The sequence below is a fragment of the Ischnura elegans genome, chromosome 10 (assembly GCF_921293095.1).
Source record: "Ischnura elegans chromosome 10, ioIscEleg1.1, whole genome shotgun sequence".
Classification (NCBI taxonomy): domain Eukaryota; kingdom Metazoa; phylum Arthropoda; class Insecta; order Odonata; family Coenagrionidae; genus Ischnura; species Ischnura elegans.
In genome coordinates, this window is record NC_060255.1 from 4,242,239 (window position 1) to 4,267,600 (window position 25,362).

Genomic DNA, 25,362 nt, shown 5'->3' on the forward strand with positions numbered 1-25,362 from the left:
TTATTTAAAGCAGAAATAATGTGATAAAATTAAACTTACCTGAGTGATAACAATGCTAAATTTACAGCAAGGTTAAAACAATTGCAAGAACTCCATCCTACCCTTTACCACCTTCAACTAGAAAATACAATCCCTGTAGCTTGAGTCGGACAAAGTAGTCCTATGAAAGCTATTTTAGTGAAATTTTTTCACCTGAATAAAAAAATGCGACTTTGTAAAAAAGTCTCTATTTTTTAAACGTAGGGAAAGTACTAGGGGTAAATATCGATTTGAATTAAGCCGAATCGAATTCGAAAATTCGAAAAATAAGGACCACACGCTAGTGTGGTCCTTATTTTTCGATTTTTTAAATTTATTTCGGGACACCCTCTTGTTTTATGCCAATTGGTGTAAAAAAATATCCTGAAAAATATTATTGCAATTTTATAACTGGAAGACGTGCCGCATCGCACTCAAAGTTGAGAATTTTTTATATTTTTGGGTGTTATTCGGATATAAAAGGCGATAATAAGGCGCTGGTATTTTTCAACTTATTTTCGATGATAATAAACGTTATATTGGACATTTGGCATGCTGCAACTAAAATATTTTCCAATTGTGACCGGTCGTTTCCGAGATAAGGCCCCAAGAGTGAGCGCATGCACCCCAGGGCAGACATTTTGGGTGGTTCGCGCGGGTTGCATTGGCTCAATATTTGTTGGTAATACTCACTCATCGTAAAACTATAAAATTATTTAGACAAACTTTAAACTATGCGCACATCAAATGGCGAAATAACCTCCATACCTACCCGTAACTAAGCGTCAATAAATTGCGCACTCATTATTTCAGAATTTAATTGAAAGTAGATTAGCAACGAACTGATCAATAGGACATTGCAGTATAGAGCCTTCTATTCTTGGGCTGATATGCTCGGATCGAAATAGGATCCCATTACATCCCTCGAGATCTGCTCCTCCCTCCCTCCGGAACCAACTCCACATTCCTTTTTCCGCCACATCTCTCATCACATCATTCCGGCTTAATGCCTGCCCAACCCATTTATTCTGCCTCCCCGGGAAACTGTGGAAACAGAGGCATTTGCCATGGTACGCAGCGAACGGAGGAGTTCTCTTAGGTTTCCGACGTATCCTTGGGGGATTTCTTGAGGAGTACCTAACTACTGGAGAGGAAAGGACTGTGAGGTAGGCCTCGCGGAATAAGAAACCTTAGGAAGAATGCGCATACGTTACGCCTACATTCTCTGCTCCAGTAACTCCTTGGAGAAACTAAGGCAGAGAGTACGGATTGCATGCATTACCCAAAGCAAATCTAAAGCGAAGTGGGTCAATAGTGAAGACCAAACAAAAAACCCTGGGAAGAATCTTCGAGTTTCAATCGATATTCTTTACGAAGAGAAAGCTCGGATTCGTCGAAGGTGCTCGAAATGTTAAGAAAGTGAAACGAATGGAGAGGTAGACTGACGAAGTGGTACATGGTTGGATAACTACTGCAGGAAATCCGAAGTTCGCGCAATCTAGCATTGGAGAGTAAACATGAGTGCTAAAAACAAAGCCGTTAGGTGAACAGAAAATAAGTTGACTAATAATGGTTGGTTGCAAAAAATTAGCAACGTGTAATCGGGTCTCTTACAGATATTAACGGTTGGTTTGAAAGGAATACTTTATTCACCAGCACACTCGGTGATCTAACTCACTCGTTTGTTTCAATAGGAAAGTAGAGACTTTAATTAGACACACACTCCACCACAGGCCATGTGCAATTCTTGCATTCAGGGTAGGGGGGTCAGTTCCTTTCTCTGATCTAATCCGCACATTGAGAACTTTGTTCGAGCTGTCCGAAGGATTCAGACGGGATGAGAACCCGGGACTCTCCTTCCGTTCGAGTGTAAGTGATAAGGATGTACCCCTTCATGACCTGACGTGAAGTTCTTTAGGAGACCCAGATAAGCGTTATTTTTGTACCAATACGATATCATTCAACCTATTTTCTGTTTACCCAGCGGTTTTATGATGACTTGCATTTATGCTCTCCAATTCTCGGCTATGTCTACTTTGAATTTCCCTCAGTCCTCATCCTACACATACCACCTTGTCATCTCGCTTCCCCTACATTATTTATTCTTCACAAACTTCCATCTACAACTACGAAGTACCATACCAAGTTGTGTGGCACAGGTGATTTCACACCCGGCATGCAGCGCTCATCGTGGCCTTATTCAGATACGTGCTCGCTTGCTGGACACAGGACAAGAAGAGGCTTAACTAGAGGGCCTGGTAAGTACCGGAAGCAAAACATTTTGTTGAGTTTAGACAAACCTGCGTAACTTGGGGGATTTCTTGAGGAGTACCTAACTACTGGAGAGGAAAGTCAAAAACGGTTGATTATATAAAAATGTGTGGAATATAACATGCGCAGTGGCGAATCCAGAGTAGGATAAGGAGGGAGTTGAATGGAGAGTAACCTACCGAAAGTAGTAAGCGTCAGAAAAAAATCAAAATTTTATGTAGTGTAAATTGGATATCCAAGGGGTGGCTATAGCCCTCTTAGCCCCCGCCACTGATAGATTCGCCGCTTAGCATACATTCGTTCAACATAATGCATTAAAGATTTTACACGCAGAAAAAGGTGCAGTTTAATTGATGCAATGGTATTCATACAGAAGAATGCATTACAAAGTTTGCATTCCCAAATAGTTTTTCCGTATAACTGACGCAATGGTACGCACTAAGTGCTCGGCCTCAATCGTACCACAAGACAACCAAAGACGTTGGTTACCATTTGTCGAAGCATCGACAACGCCTATGCCTGCCTAGTAACTTCTTCCTTCTGTTTCGGCCGGAGTTGAGTTTTGGATGAAGGGAATACTTTGGAAGGTGGTACGGGGAGAAGGGAGGTTCTTTAAACGTGTATGAATGAATACACCAGGGTTGCACAAGGAAAGAAGGGAGAAGGGAAAGTTGGCAGTAAGGCGTCCAAGTTGGGGTGAAAATGGCTTGCGTGCTCGCTGCAGTGGTGAGGGGGGGGGAAGCTGTAATAAGAGGAGGGGGGTAGGGGGGCAAGTTGGAGAGAGAATGAGGTAAGGAGAGCATGAAAACGAGGGTTTGGAGGGGGGTTACACTCTCTGGGGCTGCATGCGAATGTCCCATTGCTATGGGGATGGCGAAGGGTGTGGCGGAGACTGACGCTTAAGGAGCGAAGTGATAAAAAAAAAGGGTAGGAGGTGGATGGAGTGAAGGTTGGGGACGCTGCAAGGGAGAGGTGAGCAGTGGTACGGACTGTTAAGGTAGTAAAGACGGCGGGGGGGGAAGCATCGAACTGAAACATATGACGGCAGGGCACAATTCATTGGCCCTTTGCTCAAGGTGGGCGAGATCCATCAATTCTAGGAGGCCAGAGTCAAGAGCATAAGTTGTCAATATCCCTGTTTATCAACGTTCAATATTGAAATAACAAAAGAAATAAAAGAAAAATGTCCGTCTTTCTCCGCTTAAAAGATTTTCGCACGAAAATGTGATAAAAGCAAGAAAGACGACACCTAAGAATCAACCATTTTTTCAGCACGTCAAATTAAAAAAAAAAAAAAACGATGCTTCGCGGCCGTGAATTTTAAAATACGTACCGAACATTTATTTTAATAAAACTAATTATGTCGGTTATTTACCATGTGAAATGAAAATTTAAAAGGATGAAATATTCGATAATACCAAATGAATCTATCATTTGAAAATTTCACGTAGATGATAACACAGTAACTGCCATTATTACCAATTGATCGAATGGCAATTTAGACTATGTTTCACATATACGTGAGGGCCTTTAAGCCAAATAATCCAAAACATTATGTATTATTCATTGGCGAGAATGTATGAGTGAAGTGGAAAGAGAGGTGAAAAGAAAACAGCAGAAGGATATAGCGAGCATTGTAAAGGTTGCAATGGAGTGGATGAACTTCAACTAGTTGAATTGTGCCAAGGATTGTAGGGCAGGAGAAAAAGCGTAAAAATAAGAAATAGAAACGGGGACATGCCAATAGTTAGGAATGCGTATGGGTGCTCTAGATCCGTCTCTTTGGTAGGCCAAAAAAAGGATGCCACAAAAATCGTAGCTTTTGGAACATAGCATAGAAAAAAGATAAATTTTCCCATTGCCGGCAAGGGACTTCAGCTCAAACAGTTACCTAGCTCTCTGTACATTTACACTAATTGGAAATACATGACTAAATATGTTTACTAATTTTCACAAAATTGAAAGTAAAAGGGATGAATATCTTATCAGATGGAATAAGGAAGCCTTATAATATCTAGCTTTGAATACTATAGGCATAAAATAAATGAAGAATTAATAACCAGTTACTGATTGATAAGAGGATATGTAGAAGTGATATCAAATTCCTATTTCATTTTGTAAGAGAAAAAAATAGCTTTCAAACATTGTAGGTCTCAAACATTTTTCCATACTTTTCATGATCATTAACAAAATGATCATAGCACATTAGGAGATGATATGCGAATTTCCACATTTCGGATATAGGAGTAGAAAAATGTCAATTTGGCAAGGTTCTCAACGCGAGGGGCCTCAATTCTGGACTTCCACAACGCTAATCTCAACTGTAAGGCGGCCACTTGGGTAGTTCCCACTATAACGGACAAATTTCTGATCAGGTTTCAAGAATAAACCTTCCGTTTAAAGAAAGGACGGGGGAAATGTGTCTGAAAAGTACAGGGGGGAGGGTTTAGTGAAAACTTCGGAGATGTTGACGATGGTAAGCAAAGGCGTTGGCATTCCTATCACGAACTGGAGGAAAAGCACCCTTAAAAGAAAATGCTCAGTCCTCTAAAAGCAGGGGGAAAAGTGTTTTATGGGGTAATATAAAAATGCAGTCTAATAATCTGGATAAATCCAAATCATGGCGCACCTTCGCGTTCAACGGTGCACAAATTTAAATCCGAAATTATAAGACAAGTGGTTACTACTTTATTAAATTACACTGGATAGTATACTGAAATTAGCAAGTCGGAGCCGATGTTTAATTCCCTCTTTTCTCCTGAATTTCCTAAAATTGATGCTTGAATGAAAAATGACATTTTGTGACGCTAGAACTTTTAATGAATGCAAGAATATGAATTTATTTAATATTAAACAAGCACTTTTATCAATGTAAGACCGATAACTGGTCTCTTCAATCTGAAATATCCATACATGAAAAGAAAATGTACGCCAAGAATTCAAAACTACTTTCTAATGTTTAACTACTTTCCTTTACGATGCTATTAAATATCTTCTGGAAAAATAACACTCTGGAATGATGTAGTGTTTTATTGAGCAAAAAGTTCCAATTTTAGTTGCAATTTGAATTTTAATAAAACGACACGGAGGCTATTTCAATGAAACAACTTTAAACTGAATCTTCTATATTAATGGATGCAATAACCCATTTTATGTTATTCTCACAAATATGCCTAGAGAGGCCTTTGTTCCTTATTGTCATTTTAAATAACTTTCGTAATAAAGTCACATGATGGTGATTTCTAATAAGGTGACGTTAGGTAATATTAAAGTTATGTAAGCATTGAACATCGAAAATAGTATACTTGAAAAGATTAAAACTCATTACCCAAAAAATGGCTAAAACGGGTACTATTTAATCTAAAGTTACAGACTCTGAGAATGGCATACACCGCCTGTTTTCTTGGTTTTAAATTAATCGCGAGGGGTGCATCTCTTAGGTAGCACTTTATTTAACGGAAAAGCTTGAGTATAAAATCTCATCCACCCTTAAGAGGTAAGAATGATTGCAGGGGGTTTTCCGGGTTGGGGTGCACAAAGTGGTTGGAAATTAAGGGTGGTAGGAGACGCAATTTGGATGGATACAGGGGTTGCAGACACTCACGTGCCAACCTTAATTGCAGCATCTTCAACGGGACCTTTTTTTCTTCAAAGTCTTCACAGCAGGGAGGCTAGGACTTAATTCCTTTCATTATTACTCTTAACAGGAGGCGGAGAACTAAGACGGGTCGGCGTTCTTTCCTTGAATATTCAAGTAGTCTATCGGGATCATTCTTAAAGGCAGCCGCAGCGGTTACACTTGGGTGGGAAATAAGAAAGTTTTGGAGACCCTGGGATCACGATGAGGGACATTTTGATGGATCCAACATCTTGTCTCCCGGAAATCGAATCGTCGTTTGAATCTGCAGTAACTAGGAGAGATAAAAATGCTAGCAGCTGGAGCTGTTAGTCGGTTATGTATCACCCCGAACTTCGATTTTACGAAATTCCAAATCCAAAAAATTACTAGCGATAATAAAACACTAGCGACAAGCAAATAAATTCACTACGGCATGACTTGATGGAATGTATCAAATGTTTCGAATGAATAGTAAGGAATTTGTGATTGCTCATGATTTATTTAACCTAAAATGTTTTCTGAGCAGAAAGTCCTCATCAAGGTAAAAACGCATGGTAAGAAATGTACCTGAGTGTGTAATATGTCGAGATTGCCACGATAATGGCGGGGAAATGTATACTATAAACGAATTTGTATAAGGAAACATTTTCCCGGACCGGTAATCGAGGTAACCGAGAAAAGACTCACGGTTCCACCGCCGCGGTGTCACTTCAATGAAGTCCTTTCTTCCTTGTGTTGCCATCTTTGATAGATTGCGAGAGCCTAATATTTAGTATCATCAGGCTTGGTATAATGCCATGGAAATTAAGGCTGCAGATTGATTCATAGCTATCCTATTCTAATACTTGTTGTGACGAAAAAGTAAGGGCCTCGTAATTCCGCATTAAACATTTAACCGACAATAATTTCAGCAGACAACGTTATCTTCAGGTGAACGTTATCAATGCATATATTTATAGGATAATAAAACATTCTCATGGACGATGAATGCTTTTTTCCCTCTTGTTTATCTGAAATAAATTCCGTTTAGGAAAAAAATGAAATAAATTTAAAACACACAGTTTAAAATAATTTTCAAAACAGCATTTGTCGTAAAAAATTCATCCAATTATTGATCAATGAATTCATTATAACGAGAGAAAAATGTTTTTCCTCGTTTAATTTACGATATTTCTATTGAAATCCATACTGATGCAATTACTACAGAAAACTACGAATGCTAACGAATAGATGGACGCATAACTGGATTATTTAGAGAATTTATTTGGCTTATGGAAGTAAATAACTTGGAAAAATACCTATATTCAATGTTTCAATAGTTAGTAAAAAATTACAGAAATTATTCTCATCAATAATTTGGAACCATGAGCAATAAAAATCATAATACATTACGTTACCACAAAATACAGAATTAAGTCAGGTAAGGGAGAGCGTAGCAGCTTATTGGGTAAAGTGCCTGGGTACTGATCCCAGGTCCAATTTGAATTGATGCCTTTAGAAGCCAATTATTAAGATACCTTGAATCTGAAATACTCAATCACCTCAGGTTTAACCTGACGTGAGATCTACCCCACTTATTCACAGAAACCTTCAATTTGAAACACCGACTGAGCGAGGAAATCAGGTTAATAAATTCCCAAAAAAGTTATTTTTCCTAGAGAAAATAACTTAAACTCACTTTCGCTTCAATTCAATGCAAACTTTTAAATTAATATATATACCAGGGTCGTCCAATAAGTCCTTAGAATTTCCAATAAATTACTCTCTTAGTATCAAAAATTAATGTTGACTAGAAAGTAGCACTCGTGACTACTCAGCTGTTTCCATCCCATGGTTTCATTGCTGTTGCTGATTCTAGTGAGTAACTTTCATTTGTTTATGATAATGGACAAAATTTAGTTTTGTGCGACGATCAAACATTTGTTTTTGAAAGGTTTGACGTCGAAATATATCAAAGATAACTTGCATGAATCTTATAGAAGACCTGCTCTAAGTTTTTGAAGTTATTTACAATTGGGTAAATGAGTTAAAACGTTGCCGTACATCCTCATAATGAACATTGTTTCCCACGCTCTGTGGAAGTGTCTAACCCCAAAATGATTGACAATATCCACCATATGGTTTTAAGTGCTGCATGAATCAAAGTGCGCGATATAGGTAAGGCCACAGGCATATCGCAAAGCACCGTTAATTTAATTTTTCACGAAAATTTGGGTGTGAAAAAAATATCAGAAATTTTGCTGCCGCGTTTTCACGCGCAATAAACGCAATCGTGTGGTCAACTCAAAGGTTGTTTTGGCGCTTTTCCTTCGCAATCCTGAGGATTTTTCGCATCAGTTTATAACTTATGATGAAATATGAAATCATTACTGCACCTCAGAGACAAAATAACAGGTAAAACAATGGAATTTTTATGATGAACTGACTCCAAAGCAGGCGAAGATGTTGAGATGTGCCGGTCAAGTCATGGCTACGATATTTTGGAACGTATGCGGAATTAATTACGCCTAATAATTGGAAAAGGGGAAAACGATGACAGGGGATTAGTATGCATCGTTATTGCACGTGTTGATGTTAGCAATCAAGAGAAACGCCCGAATTTGAAGCAAAAACATTTCAACCTTCAAGAAGAAAATGCACGTTTGCACACCTGTTCAGAGTCAATAGCCAAAATTAGAGAATTAAAGTTTCAATCATTGCAAAATTCACCGCATTCGCCAGATTTGCTCTTCGGTGACTCTTTATCATTTCACAACTTGAAGAAATTGTTTTGCGGACAAAGGTTTACGTCTGAGGAAGAGGTCATCGCCCAATCCAATGTCTATTTTGAGTGGATTCCGATGTTATACTTTTCAGACTGAATATAATTTGTTTCCATATCTAAAGACTTATTGAACGACCCTCGCACATCAAATTAAAGTAACATATTATCCATTCTGCTTCAAATGGATAATATATGTACCTTTAAATTTAAAAAGATAGCTGCAAATAAATGTTTTAAAACTATCAAAAGCACGTATTTACCTGCTCTGCATATTATTTCCTCGGAAGACTCCTCTCTCTCTCGTGTCGAACAATGAAATGGAACAATTTTCCATCCGCATTAGGATTAACATAAGTTCTATCTCATAAGGACTGCCTCGGTACATTGCGGCTGAATACTTCACTTGAGTACACACTAGAGCGCTGGCGCTAAGCAACGTTCCTGTTGATTTCTCGGATGAGTAGCCTTTTTTCCCTTGATGGAAGCCATACAGGATGAAGCCGTGCTTCCAAGGAAACAGTAAACAAAGAAAACACTACTTTTGTTATTTGTTTGCAGAAGAGCTTCATTCGCCTCCGCTACTGTCTAATTCAAACACCACCTTTGTTACTCTGACTCGTGGCGAAAGAAAAAAATTCCTGTCAGCGGAAACTCCAGAAAATCTTGGTCGTAGGCGAAACTTATGCCGAACTTACATCACGCGTATTATACATTCCGAGCTATGCTAAAAATACAGCCTCCAAATTGTGTAGGCAAAGACGGAAAATTTATTTTAAAAGCCAATATGATGGTATTAAAGTTCCTGATAGCAACACATGCATTGGGTGAAATTGCATACAGGAAGTAGTTGATTGCATATGAAAAGGTGCATTTAACATGGAAAAAAGCAGTCATAATACCACGTGATTCACCGTTCAAATGTTTCGCAGAAAAAGAATTTCGTAAATTTCTTTTGTGATCAACGTTATCCATTAAAAAAGTTGGTCTCTATAAGAAAACAGTACTAATTGTAAGTCTTCAATTTATCATAGATTATCTGAGGGGAAGTACTAAATTAGTTACTGGTTTCATTATCAAGTCCAAACTGGCTGATCGTGATGAGGCAGGTGGAATTTTTAAAACACCAACAATATTTATCATATAGTGATTCTTAGAAATATTTACATGGACATCTCCTGAAAAATGTAATTTTTCTCGATTATATTTTCTTACTCTGTTAAATGATAGCTTTAAACACCTACTACTACGGCTGTTATTATTTCCTTCAACCGGGTAAACTCTGAAAAACACCATTACAGGTAAACTCTAAAAGCCAAGAGACATCGTTACTTCTGACCTATATTCGAGTTATATTAACTTCTGCATGTCACCATCGCCACTGGTAAAATAAATAAGCCACACTTTCAAATTATGAAAAACTTTGATACAGAAGTTGTAACAGTGGACAATACTCGGCCGTGCGCGATGAACGAGTTACTAGAAATTCTTTAAGGCAAGCCGGTGAAATGAAAACGTAACTGCTCTGGTCGGCCATGAATAGATTTTTCAGTTACTTTATAAATATTTTATGTCATGAATCTTATATTTTGATGCATACTAATATTATTCAAGTAACTAAAACATCAGCATTATTTAAACTTGCAAATATATAACACGTGGGCTCATACTGAAAAAATATTACAATTATTCCTAGATACAAAAAAATAGCGTTAAAGGTGAACTCTAAAAACCAAGGGACATGAGAATTTCATTGGCAATGCCAGTCAACAAGGTTAGTAAGAGTTTAAGGCTTCAAAGCAGCCGAAATTTAGTAGGTACCCTAGAGTAGGCATAAAATCCCAAAGGGATATTCCCGAGTCAGCTCGAGGGACTTAATTATATCGGCATAAAACTCCGTTCAGGGCCACAACCTTGCCGAGGCAGTTATACAGAAAAGATTTGAGAAGGTAAGTACGCAAAGGGAAGGAAAATTGAAGCAAGTCTTAATCTGCTGCAATCCTATGGTTCGCCGGCATCCGAAGCCGTGGTCATAAAAAGGATCGCGAACACAACTGAAGCAACCACGCACTTGCAAGGGAGCGGGGGATGAATGAATTTCGGGGGGGTTGGGATGAGGTGTACGGGGGAAGCTTTGTACCCCAACAGCCGTGCGAGTCGGAACTCCTAAAAACCCTAGCAACCTCTTCCCCATTACATCTCCGGCTCCTGGGGAACATTAAGGTCAGGCTCGTTACAAACGCGTTCACTGCTGCGCCCCCTCCCCCCAATCCTACCGACTATACTGCCAGGCCAGCTCCCCTCCGTGAATTAACCGACGTCTTGAGAGAAGGCGTAGGCAGGAAGAGGGAAGAAAGTTGGAGGCAAGACAAGAAGCAGAGGGAAAGTCAAAGGATGAATGGAGCAAATCAGGGCCAACTCTGAGGGGCACTGGCCACTGAGGTCACGTCCTGGTTTAAGGGTGGGGGCCGCAATTATGTGTGAGGCTGAATGACATGAACCTTAGCCATGTACGAATTCCAAGGATGCTAGCTGCATACAAGAGAGCGTAGCATTCTTCCAGTTTCATTGGTTTACTTTGAGGAACAATGAAGAAGAGGGTACATAGGCTTCTGAGCATGTCTCCAAGATTGCAATGGAAAAAACCGGGAATTTCGTTATGCATAAAATGGGTCTGATTGTCTGACTTTGTTAATAGAGTATGGTATCATATTGCTTATTTCGATAGGAAATTATATTTAAAAAGAAGAAAAAGTACCATGATTAAATAATCTATTTCTATGCTTCATTAGTTAACTCCTTTCAACTCCACCGAATAATACGGACTTAAGGTTTTAAAGTGGCCTCCGCTTTAATACTACTTACTTAGGTGAAAGTAACGTAGTTAAGCATACATGCTCCATGCAAAGATCCCAATAAAAAAACCTCCTAAAAGTCCAAAAATATCGTGTGATTGAACAAGGTCGATTTTGAGTACTCTACATGGAAAATAATAATGTTGTTACTAATTTTCTGGCCAAGAATTTACCGACAAGGTAAAAGAATAACTCTGCAATATTTTTATCCCAGCTAAATCTCATTTTTAACCGATGCAAACGTTATCCGTACACTTGAATCTTTAACTCTAGCAAATTTATTTGTTAACTAATCTAAAGAAGCTTGTTGTTTGTTATTTATTGCTGTTAGCAACAATTTTCGTTATTTATTTCCATCAGCAGGGCACCGATTAGAAAATAGAAGAAAGGCAAAGGAATCTATTGACGACTTTCAATAACCCGAGAATGTCATACAACATGTGCTCATAAAGAATAAGAGCATTGTGTCATGCTTTAATAATTGATATTTTAACATTAGGAAGCATATTATATAATTCAGCATTAGGTAGCATACGCCATTTGTAAATTCAACAGAGTTTTGCTGTCCACATGTTGACAAACAAATTTTACTGCGACATCATAGGGAAAGTATCTACAACAATTCTTTTTTCTACGTGTAGGTTTCATCTTAAAATCATGCACTCGACATAAGCACCGTTGGAACCGAGGAGAGTGCGATACACGCTTTGGCTGAGAGAACTCCACAGCGTCCAGAAAATGTTAGGGGGTAGAGAAAAATGCATGCAGGAAATGAAGAGGGTGGAGTAATGGCTGCTGTCTGGGGGAATGTCGGATAGAATGGATGTACAAGCGATGAAAAGGGCATGCGACAGATGGGAGGGTGAGAGTCAAACCCCCCCTAACAGCCACGATATGATAGATTGCAGCGCACACGACTTCACCCCGAAGCGATCCGCTAAATCTAATTTCACCGTCCATACCTTTGCAACTACGGGAATGTGCACGAAAGGGCTCTCGCTCACACCAATGACAACATTCACCGAAAATTGGAAACACTTGATTCAAATTTTGTGTCATGCCCCTGAATTACACAAACAAATCCAAAATCTCGAAACGATGAGTGACCATATAAATTAATTCTGCACCGGTGATAATTTTATTGCGTTAGCATAGGCAAGAATGTGATAGCAGATAGCATTAAGTCGATCACATTACTCATAATATGACAGATATTCAGTCCATAATACCCCTGAATCACGCTAAATCCACATAAAAAGGGATGGATACAAAAGATTTATTGGCTAAATTAATTACGACATATTTTCTGTATATTTTAACGCTGCTGCAAGAGTAAATGCAATATTGCAGTGGGATGGATTATGCCAGTCATATTTTGTTTAATCAGAAAAAAGTTATAGTCACCTATGCGTATTTCACCATTAAAATCTGCAATATCCAGCGGAGAAGTTCAGTGGATGTACACTACGTGTGTTCATATTTGTAGTCATAATTTCACTGGGATGCAGCTGGTTTACTCTGGACACTGCATTGTTGAGTGAGGTGAATGACGAAATGGAAATAAAATGATGAATGCTCCATGGAAAATAGTGCTCTAAACCAAATCGGGAGAAACATGAAAAGAAAAACGCCATGGAAGGGAGACCAATTAGAAGTCTCCTGCGTCCTCTATCGACCAATGGGATTTCGTAGATTTGAGAAAATTAGTCTCTAAGTTGAAGGATTATAATAAACAAACCGCGAACTTTAACTTATCTTTTCGTCAACAATTTTAATGTCGCTTGTAACTGAAAACAATTGATTATCATTAAAATGAGTTTTGTTTTACATCTAATAATTTTAAAATCCGACACACTAGACTTCCATCAAGGAAGTAAATCGGTTTCACCGAATTATATTAAAAATACCAGAAAAAAATAGTGGTTACCAAAAATACCACCTTTATTATGCTGGCAGTGATTGGAGCAAATTGGCGGTATAGTTGCATGCATCACGATATCCTCCTGTAAGGGCAACTTTGGCCTTATAAATATGCATATGATACTCCTGGGGCGATGGAGCTCAACACACACAGATACAACACCTCTGCCAGCCAATTTCACAGCTTAATCTACAAGCAGCCAATTACTCCAAGCCAAAATACATTGGTGTCCTGAAAAGGAATACTGTTCCTAACTAAATAAAGCATCGGCATCTTAAACCTATTCTAGACGTAACACATCTATTCATATGAGCTACAAGGAATAAAAGAAATAGATTCACGTTTAAAATCAACGTTTTCGGAAACAGTAATCCTTGCCATGATACCGCGCTAAAGCACTGAGAAAAAGAACACAAAATACAGAAAGCCATTCGACGATTTTTTATTTTTCAACATTATCTATTATTGTGGCTTTGCAAGTTGATAAACAGATTGACTCGATAAATGCACGTCTTTCATTCGCCTCAAAAGGTTGCGCTATTTCTTCTCATTACCTCAAAGATCCTCTTTCAGTGAATGAATCTCTCAAACTCTTTTCCAATACCTACCTTCCCTCCTTTGGCACCCATAAAATATCACCTAATCTGAACACGGTATTAGGAATAGAACTTTGATTAAATCGAGGATCCGGGACAGTCAAAACCAAGTAAATACCTACTCTGAACTTCGTTCGCGGTGATAGACGAAACCCATGGAGGTAGAACACGCTCTACCAGAGTAAAATCCGAAGCAACAAATTACTCGAGAAGCCCTCGCAGGGAAGAAAACTTGGGATGCTAATTTCGCAAATGGCTTCGCAGCGGGCACCTCCACCACTCCCCACCACGCGCACGGGATATTCTGTCGGATATCGGCCAAAAAGGTTGTGGAGTGGGGCAGGGGTTGCTTCTGTCTAAGCCGAGAAGCCAAGACGTGGTATTGTGAGAGAAGTAGAAGGCGGAAGGGGAGATGAAAGAACTGGAAGGAAGAGGAAAACTGATGCAAGGAAGATTGGAGGGGGAAATGAAGCTGAGGGGAGGGGGAGGGAGACACCAGCGGCTCCCGGTGGCAATAGGGGGAAGCAGAATAAAAAAAAGACTGCGAAGAAGGAGCAGCGTCAAAAAGGACAGGGAGGCATTAAAGTGGAGAAGGAAGGAAGGATGTAATTCTCAAGAGGGCAAGCGGAGGGCTGGGGGCGGGGGAATAGGGGTGGGGGTAGTTTTCCAGTGGCGTAGTAGGCACAGCCGGGGGTTGGGTGTGCAGAACGCTTTTATTTAAAAGTAGGTGGGGGAAGGCATGAACGGTCCACGAGCCAAGAATGAGCGATGGGTTGCCAGGGATATGAAAAGGCAGGGATGGGGTTGGAATGGAAAAATACATATATATAACCGAGCAATAATGCGAGGAGAAACTTAAAAGACTGGGAATAAGAATTTTCATTCAAACAGTGTCCCCCCTCATTCCACTTGGTGCATGAGAGGTTAGGATGGCGGAAAAAAACCTCAAGAGGAAATGCGATGCACAGAGGGAGACATAAACGAAAAACGATACCTTCCGTAAGACTTCGAGTTCCATTCTCATCCAAATGGAAGTTAAGGAGAAGCTTTTAGGCAATAATCATGCCCTTAAACTTTTTCCAGAGGATTTTGACGAAAGGGATTCAAAAATTCCACAAGCTGTTAGTTGAAATCGTTGAACTGCTTTGATACTGATACGTTCTGGTATCAATTTGGGTAAGTGTCAATTACGACATCCATAAAAATGTGAGCACAAAATTCTGGACCTAAAAATTCATCGTTTATGAGCCACCTTTTTAGCCAAATCAATTAATTATTACAACAAAAGCAGAAGTACTCTCAGGTGGGCAATGCCATTCAAAACACTAAGCGCTGAATACATAACTATAAATTTTGCGATATACTTAATTTAAAGTACACAAATTTGTGAAAGAAAACCATGTTAATATTTCTTTGATGTTAACCAAGTCAGTAGCTACAAGCACAACTTTATAGGAACATTTGATCTAGTTTGAGGTAAAAGAAACATAGCATGTAAGATATAATCATTTATGTCTTTCACAATTTCCTTTATGCAAATATTTGGCGCCACTAACGTGGTTTTAGGATTATAAAATACTGTCCAATGACAGAGAGATTCAAGGGATCCAAAAGATTTTTAAGTATGCATACAAATAAATTAAGAGGAGCAGTAAAGGAAACACTGAGGTGAGACTACAAAAAATATCAGAATTGCGCACCGCTGAATTTGTTTGAAAACACCTCCTTGAAAAAACCAGAAAGCGCTCGTAATCTTAACTCAGTGCACTGCGCTGAACCTCAATTTCCACAGGGCAAAGGGATCAAAACCCGAACGTCGGGAAAAAGAAGCAGAAAAAATAAATAACGGAAACTCGGAATAAAAATTTCCGAGCATGTTTTATATAAGCGCGGAAGTTGGAGGAGTTCGAGAAGTCGATGACGATTAATATACAAGACCGAGAAGAGATAAGTTAACGACGCGTGGCGAGAAATTTTAGTGAAACATTTCCTTAAAAAGGGGATTGGTGTGGTAACTTTTCTCTTTTTCCGCTCTTTCGAGTCAAAATTTGTTCCGAGAAGGGTGCGAGTTCTGATGAAGAAATTTAAAAAAAAATTAATAAAATGAGGAAAGACAATACCATTTTTTTTATAAATTTCATTTCCATTTCCATAGGGTTGGTTTTTCTCAGGAAAAAAGGGATGAGTCTTTAGGGATGGAGAAAGACAGTGGGGTGGGTTGAAGGGAAAGGAGGAATCAAGCTAGCTGGTGGAGAGGAGTGGATTAAGGAGAAGACGATAAAAGCGAATGAAGCGTGGACGTGGGAGTTTTGAGATGATTGGCGGGGAAGGGATTTGAGGTCGCGGTGGGGACGACAATGCGGAAGGGAGGCTGCGGAGCGTGGAGAGGGTAAGACGGTCGTTAGCAGGAGAAGACGTTGATCTCACTTAATTTGAACAACTGCGAGAAGGACTTCTCTGCCCGTGCGAATATCTTGTAGACTAGATTTTAACGGAACGCATCACTTCTTCCTCAACGCTCTCAATTTGTCTTTTCTCCCATCGTAATACGCGTTTAAAAATCATACTGTCACATCGCAATTTTCGTGATGTCTTGCGCAATCCTTTTTCTATATTTACCTATGTGATTAAAATTATTACAGCTGAGAAGACACTCAGGTAGAGTTCTCAAATTCTAGGTAAATAATGACGAGATTTCACATTAAAATAAATAAAAATATTGAGGTAATGGCGTCAATCTTAAATAAGTAATTTGCCTTCAAAATAGATCGGTTATGGAGAAAATACGCGTTCGCCTAATAGAATTTATCAGTTCCGATTGACTGGTTCATTTCTTTCGTCTTCAGTGGCGTATTATTCATATAAATATCGTATTTAGCCATCATCTAGTAATTCTCAGAGTATACAAAGACATTCTCAGAGTATACAAAGAGACATTAGTCATAATGATCCTGTACCTTAAATCTTGAAATTTTTTGTGATGCACAAAGTAAAAAGCATTTAATATTAACCAGTACCTCAAATACAAAAATTTATTCTTCGGTGAAAGAAAGAATGAATTTAGGTAAAAGAATCACATTCAAATCCGGGAAGTATTGACGAGAATCCACTGTAAATACCATTAAAATTTTAAGGTGATACCATAAGTTTAAGGCAATTCAAATCGAGTCGATAGGATCAAACATGTCGTGGTAACTTGGAGACGACGACTAAAGAGCATTAAAAAAGGAATTGCATTTCGCAAAAGCGATTTTATGCCTATGGGCCAAGTATACGAGAAAAACCGACTGGAGTAAAGGATAACTTAATAATTTCACGCAGAATTTCTAGCCGGTTTCAATGTAAACAACACAGCACAATCACAGCAGAAAAGGGAAAAAAACATAAACTGAGTTTCTTGCCCTAATGAAGATGTATTGAAGAGAAAGATTCACACCCGCTCGATTTTTTATCGTAACACTTAAGTATACATGACTTTATACAATTAAAATATCTGTGACTCAAAAAGTAAAACTTTTAAATTCTTACCCGATACATAAAATGAAAAATTTACCCAATAAATTTATCAATTATGCAATGTTAAGCATGAAACCGGGTAAATGTTGACAAGGGCCTTGTCCCTTAAAACATGATCATTCCAAGAAATTCAAAACTTTTATTAGTTTAGAAAATAAGATACTTTACGATTAGTGGATCGGGAGTGAAAATATCTCCGAAGAGAGGAAGAAACACATTAGGAGAGGATGTCTTAGTTTCAAAGATTTTGGGTTCAAAGGGAACAACAAATGTATCCAGAAGCAAACAAAGGGCTTGCATAAAAAGTTTTCATATTCAAAATTTTTCCATTTTTCCCCATTTTCACTCAATTTTTTACACAACTCAATCTTAGCAGGGAGGGGATCTTGAAAACAGTGTTAGAGGGAAGAATGTTAGGTAACCGAGGGAGAAGAAGGAAAAGAATAGCAGTTTTAGATAAAATGAAAGGGAGTAGGCCTTATTGTGCATTGAAGAGGGAAGTGCATGATGGAAGGGGAGGCTCCCGGAATTCTTCTTAAGCACTCCATGAAAACCTACCATAACCGATAGAATACTTTAATAATAATATCAATGGAAGCAGAATGTGGGGCTTTTGCGAAAAAAATGCAGAAATGTGTACTGCGATATAGAATCATGCAGAAATACTACATGTAGCAGAAATAGAGCGAAGAAGCTCCAAGTGGGCGTTAACCCTCGTGACGCCCAGGCAGGATGACAACAAAATGTCCACTTGTCCGCTCAAACACAACAACACTTCAAGCATTCAACCACCATTTTCTACTCTTTACTGCACTCCTAAAGGTTTTCCCTGACATTTCCATGACTTCAAGTCCAGATTTATACTTCTCGGACACTTACTTGACTTCCATCATCGGTATGAAGTCTGAAAGACATTGATCAAATCGCAAATATTATTTACTTTCTCGGGAATAGTATGAGTTACTCTTATTTTTTTCAAATTGTTGTTCTTTTTATTGTGATTCCTTTTTTGCAGAACCATTTTGTAATTTTTCAAGTTAATAATACATGAGTTTTGTGTTTTATCAAATCTGACTTGGTGTACAACTCCATTTGCCTTTTTTTTACTTAGCTGCATCTATTTGCTATGCCTTGTAAAGTTGCAATTTAGGAAAATATAATGCATAGACATTTCAAAAAACGAAAAATCATTTTTTTAATAATTATATATTTTATATTCAATGAGCCTCCAAATTGTATTATGTTATTCCTGTTCTAATGGATTTTCTCTTGCCCAATAAATACTTTTATACCCATCTATCTAAATCACGACATTGAAAGTGACGCGATGAGGAGACACATGATGTGGACTATTAAACCTAATTCAGATCCAATGTGAAGAGTGATGAATGTACGTAGAGCACGGCGGGAATAGCAGTTGACCCTACGGCTTCCTCCGTGTTCAGCGAGCCAAGTCTTCAGCTTCTCAACTTCGAGCAAGTCAAACAAAAGAAAAGCCGAACCCGCAGGCAAGCGCATAAGATGTGGGGAGGCAGCGAGAGATGAACCCTGAAAGTTTGCAAGCGGATCAAATGTCTTTAGGAAAGGAGAAAGAGAATAAAACTTCATGTTCCCAATAATGGCGCGAGGTGGCAGGGCAGTAGAGAAGGCAGTGGGCCGCTTAGGTAACCTCAACACAGAAGTCGGGACAGAATGATTGATTGGTGAGCGAATAAGAATAGACAGCGTTTGGGGGCTAGAAGTAAGCATACTACTTCAAAATCATGATAGGAGTAGACAAGATGGCATGACGGCCAACAGGAAAAATATACCCCGGCTTTACCATGGGTTCACTTCAAGTTGGATTCGGTGAAAAATGAGCAGGAGTACCAAAGTAAAATGTTTTCCGAATTAAATTTATAACTATCACAAAATTTATATTTATCTCTGAGTAAAAAATTCCAATTACTCCAAAAGTCGCTAAGGATGCACATTTGATAGTATCTAATTAGAGAATACGAAACTAAAGACATAATTAAAAGAATTACAATTTTAGATAGCATAATGCAACCTTGAAAAAAGGATATCAGCAGGCTCAGGTAAAGTAGAATCATTCATTTACTAATTTATTTATTTCAAATTTAACATCAGGATACTGAGATTTACTTTCCATAGCCAATAATGAGCATACGGATTGTTTGAGTAAATTAGGATGAAAAAACTCAATAACTATTGCTGTGATAAGGCCAGTGAAATCGCAAACAAGAAACTAACATCTGTTGTAGTACAGAGTAAAAATAAATTACCATTATATTTCCAGTTCATCACTTTCAAAATGTACAGAGTTAAATAAACTTCAAGTTGCATTTTTAAGAAATTCTTCTCACCGGCTCGTAAATGAGAATGGAATTTCAATATTTTTGCATAACTCAAGCACTATTTTTTGATAAGTGAAACCATGAATACAACAAGATTTAGTTTCCACTAATATTATTCACTGATCAACTGGAATGGATTATTATTTCGTAACTCAAAAACTCATACACGCAGTGAGAACTTCACAAATAAGTTACCAACAGAAGAATTTGTACAGAAGCCATAAAAAAGAATGAAACTGAACAAAACGTGCGACAAGTTGACTCTCATATCGTGTGCTGACTGAAGGGAGGAGAGGTTCCAGATTTACGAAGAAACACTAGGCATACCAAGAAGTCATGGCTCAAATAAATATTACGGGGTCTGTAAGGGGCTGCAGAGAGGGGAGACTGTTCTTCTTTTGACATCAGCAGCGAAGAGTCTCGACCGCCCACGCCATGCCCTGGCCGGAAACTTCAAGACAGTGTGGGGGAGGCGCATATAGTCCAAATAAGTTGGCTTCGGGACAAGCCGGACTAGTGCAGACGGACAGGTCGATGAACAGCCCCCTCTTCAACGGCCGTTTTGTATATTTTGGTGACACATTGCCCGTTTATGACAAGAGTATAGAGTTTAGAACTATCGACTATAAATTTTCAAGCAATGTAGAGTAAACACTTTTAAAATATTTTCCGTAACTCATGTACAAAAAAATCGACAGCTGACAAAACATTCAGGCAAAATTGCAGATTCAGGCGAATGCAGATAATGGCCTCCTTTACACACTCCGGCAGGTTCAAGAATGCAGTTTGAGTTTTGAAAGAATATTTTTTTCGGAAGATGTATTCTGGCTGTCTACCCTTCTTTTATGGACCTCTCTATTCAATTCACAATAAGACCTACTCCATTTCATTCTATCTAAGGATCCTATTCTCTTCCTTCCTCTCCCTCGTTTACCCAACACTCTACTCTCTAACACTGTTTTCAGCATCAACTCCCCGCTCAGTTCTTGTTCAAATCAGTACCTATTCTCTCCTTCGTACCCCATCTAAAAGTTACCTCTCCTCAACCACCATATCCAGCACTTCGTAGTTCCTCCTCCTCTCCGTCCACTTCACCTTCTCCTATCTTCGCCACACCCACATCTCGAATGCCTCCTGTCTTTTCTCATCCTCCTTTCTAAATGTCCACGTTTCAGTACCGTAAAGCGCTACGCTCCAGATCAGGTTCTTCATTAACCTTTTCCTTAAAAGTCTTACATAGCAATGTAATACACGGTCTCAGTCGTTATTTTGTGGAATTGCTTCATTGTAGAATAAAATAAAATAACTTTGTTTTAAACTATATTATATTTGTTTTAAACACGACCCGGGTTTCAGCATCTAATGCTATCTATGTACCTGATGAAACCTGGGTCGTGCTATTTAAAGTGTGGAATAAAACAAAGTTATTTTATTTTATTCTTACATAGCAAACCTCTCACACGCTCCTTTCTGTTCATTAACGCCTCCTTTGCTAATGCAATTCCCTTCCTAATATCCTTACTACTGTATCCTTTTTCCTCCAAAGTACTGCCTAAATAGTTGAACTGCTCAACCTGCTCAAGTTTTTCACCACCAACTTTTATCTTGAGCCTTACATTTCTATCTCACGATTCCTTCAAAAACTGCATAACCATCATCCTCTGCACGAAAGTTATATTAGGAAAAAAAGGCGGAGCGGGAGTGATGATTGTTCTCAAGGAAACCAATACGTAAACGACAGGTAAGGTAGTTCCTCCTTCCACGGTTTCAATCCTTTTCCGACATAACTTATGGAGAGAATTACTCCTTACTTGCTGCATTTGCAATACTGCAGCGGAATTCAAAAGATTTTCCATGGTTTAAAAAAATTGACAGTGAATCTGAAAAACTTTTAAGGGATGCAAGATAATACGCAATATTAATGCAAAGTTAAAAATATATTTTTCTGACATACAAGCAAAGGTATGAGTGTAAGAAAATTTTCCGCAGAAAAGCTATTTTCCCATCTAACTGTTAATGATATTGACATGTAATTTGGACCCATTGCCAAGGATTAGAAGTAAAGAAATAAAATTTTGAGTTTTTCTAATAATGTTATTTTCGAAAACCAAAAGAAAAAACCCGAAAACCTCTTGCTCAAATATCCTAGAAACATCCCATTATGCATCCATATTTCTTTAATTTTCTAGCTTTGCCTCTTTGCAACGAGGTCTTCCATTTCTCTGGGAGTCCCTAAAACAGAAATATATTGCTAAGTTTGAGATTAATATGCCCTTTCAAATCTCCTTAAAAAATTGCTTCACATAACATCTATGCGATTGATACTGCCTGGTAATACACTGTAAAAATTATAAAAAGACAGTGAATGCGGTCACTCCTTTTAGCCACTAGGGCACCAATGGGTAAATGTAATAAATTCTCGTGTACGTGCTCAATAATGCTCTTCGTTAAAAAGCATCAGATGCTTTACTTACAGAAATCGGTGAATTGGAGGATTTTAAAGCGTAGGGAATGGTCGTTAACTGGAGAATAAATTCGGAAATATAAATACATTCAAAGCATCTTGAAACACTTGTTCAAAATATGTATCAGCAATTTTCATCATTAAATTATATTTAAGATAAAGTTCATGTTGTACTTCTCTTTATCTGCTACTCCTTGCTTTTTATTGCAACTTCATGTATTAAATTGGTTAAACCAATCCTGTAACTTTATTTTTAATGATAAAATCTGGAGTCTACAACGTCGGAGAAACTGGTGTTTTCCTCGAAGATAAACGCAATCAGGAATACGCAATTAATACCTTAATTTACAGCTCATGCAGGGAATTCCACGTAAAAACTTGTAAGGAATTTGAAGCTCAATAGTTCTTGTCCTCGCGCCCTAAATGTAATATCAAAGGCAAGGGTGTAATGCGAAGCAGTTTGCTTTTTCCCCAAAAAGGAATAACTTCATGGATGGGACACAGAAGGACGGCATAGGGGTGGCCCCGATGGCAGTTGAGAATGTCGAGAGGAGTGATGGCCAGACAGAGACGCATCACGACGAATACCGCATTCGTCGCATTGGGGTGGCGCTCACATATAATCCATGGCTGGCCGATGATTTATGCCCGCATGCCATCCCCACCAGTGACTCCCCACCTCCAACGTTAAATAGATCAGAAAAGGCACTTTATGCCAGCCGTGAAATCTTCCGAGCGGAACAGATTTCGAATTTCGGAAATATTACGGGGGTGGGGGGAGGCGAGAGACTGCGAGGGGTTGAGGACGGTTCCGGACGACGGACTGCTGCCTTAGTCGCTTGAGAGGGTTGGTTCTTCTTTGGAGGGTCGATCGGCGGGGGGTTGATCCGGAAAAAGAGGATTTATAAGGCTAGAAGGGGAGGAAGACAAAGAACTGACAATGAGCACGATGATGGGGCGAAGGAGCCGTACTTCAAAAAACCAAATGTGCCTCGCGATTGCTCACTCGTTGAGAACGTTGGGACGAGAAACGAGGTTCTTGTCATTTTCATGAAAATTTCAAAATATCCTCTGCTAATTATACCCCATAGAATAAAAACAACGAAAAATAGCCATATCGTACTATATTCACACGAACCTGAATTTCAAATCCGTATGTAGCATGCTAGGTTTCCGATAACCGTTTAAGTTAATGGAGAGTTTTTATCACCGATGGAATGTGGATTTCAAGTTTTTTTTTACTGAGATGTCCAGAGGATTCTCTCCCAGAACAACGGGATTTTGTGAAACAAAACCAACCAGCCGGTACACGTCAGAGATACAGGTTAACAACATGGAAAGTTAACTGGCTTCAAAACAGCTTAGTATAATTATGTGCGTAAGTGGTGTAATCATACTTACCTAAGTTCATCTATCTACTTCAGTCAATATCCCAACGATTCCGAACCTACACTATGCATTTTAATCTAGCAACACCTCAAGCTTAAACTTATGACGCGTTTGAGAAAAAATATGGGATTGCAGCCAATGTAAGGCAATTGAAATCGAAGTAAAGCAGAAGAAATTTGCGGCATACATGAAGCCCGTTGAGTCCTTAAAACTTTTTTATGATGTATAGCTATTATTTTCCTATTTCCAGCACATATTTGAACGTTCACCTCGATAGCACATTGTAATTGCCAGAGATAGACCAATTTACCACCCATATTTTACCTAACTTGAAATTAAATGATAACAACAAAGCATACCCCCACTCATATGAGTCAATACTTCTGTGATTTGAATTTGGTAATCCCATACATCCAGGGACATATTAAGATTTTGATTCATACTTGTCGTAAAAAGTAATAATATTTCATATACGACCCACAAATTGCCATTGAACAACATTCGGCGCCAACGACCCACCTTGCCTGAGGAAGCGATTAATGCCTCAAGTGGCGACAGATTTATTTCATTTTTATAAATATTATATCTAATATTTATAAAAATGAAATAAACCTACCGCCTTTGACGCTTATTAACAAACCAAATATTCTGTAATTTGGAGAAAATTGCCCTCCCAGCCTAATTAATTTCAACGACCGATATCATCCCTTAAATTGGTTATAACTTACAATTCTTCAGTTTTCATCGATAAATAATTCATTATTTAACAAATTTTCAATCAGACAAGTTAATATTCATGTTTCAGGGTAAACCTTTTTTCAAATTAACTCTTGAAGGACTGGGGTTGAACGGCTACCAAGTAGCACCATTTCCCGTTATTATGAGGGGAAGTAATTATTTCAAACATTTCTTTTTTTAAGTTGAAATTCATTGATAACTGCCTTAAATATATCCTTTTTCTTTATTCACAAATACTACTGATTTATATTTTACAAATCGTTCTGCATTAAATAATTTAAAATGAACAGCGGTTACGTGGCTCATGCTTCTCCTGCTTTGACTACCACACGGCAATCGGTATGGCAAATACGGTGCTTATTTCCATTCAAAATTTAATAATAAATGTCAAATGCATAAATGTGCTAACTGAATATCAAAATGGCCAGACGTAATATAGTATACTGATTCCATCTATAAAACACTTGCTATCGTTAAAAATAAAGTATGGACTTCTAACCCGTGATAGTGCCGTGTTGTACTTTTACGAAATCAAACTATATCATAACAGAATATGTGCAATAAAAAATTTATAAAAGTCAGGAAATATTAAGAGGATAGAAAAAAATCTAGGCAATATGATTAAGTACTTAGAGTTTACGCGTCAAAAATACGGCTTAGGTAATTTTAGTGTTAAATTTGGCAATTAAGTATATCTCACGGCAGAATAAATTAAAAATTTTAACTAAAATTTGGATGAGATTTAGCATTGAAATAAAATAAACTCATCCCGCAGTCCACCAGTTTTAACAGTCTCCTGAATCCGAATTTAAGGCGCAAATGGCCCAAGGAAGGAGATTAATTCCTAACTCAGGCGA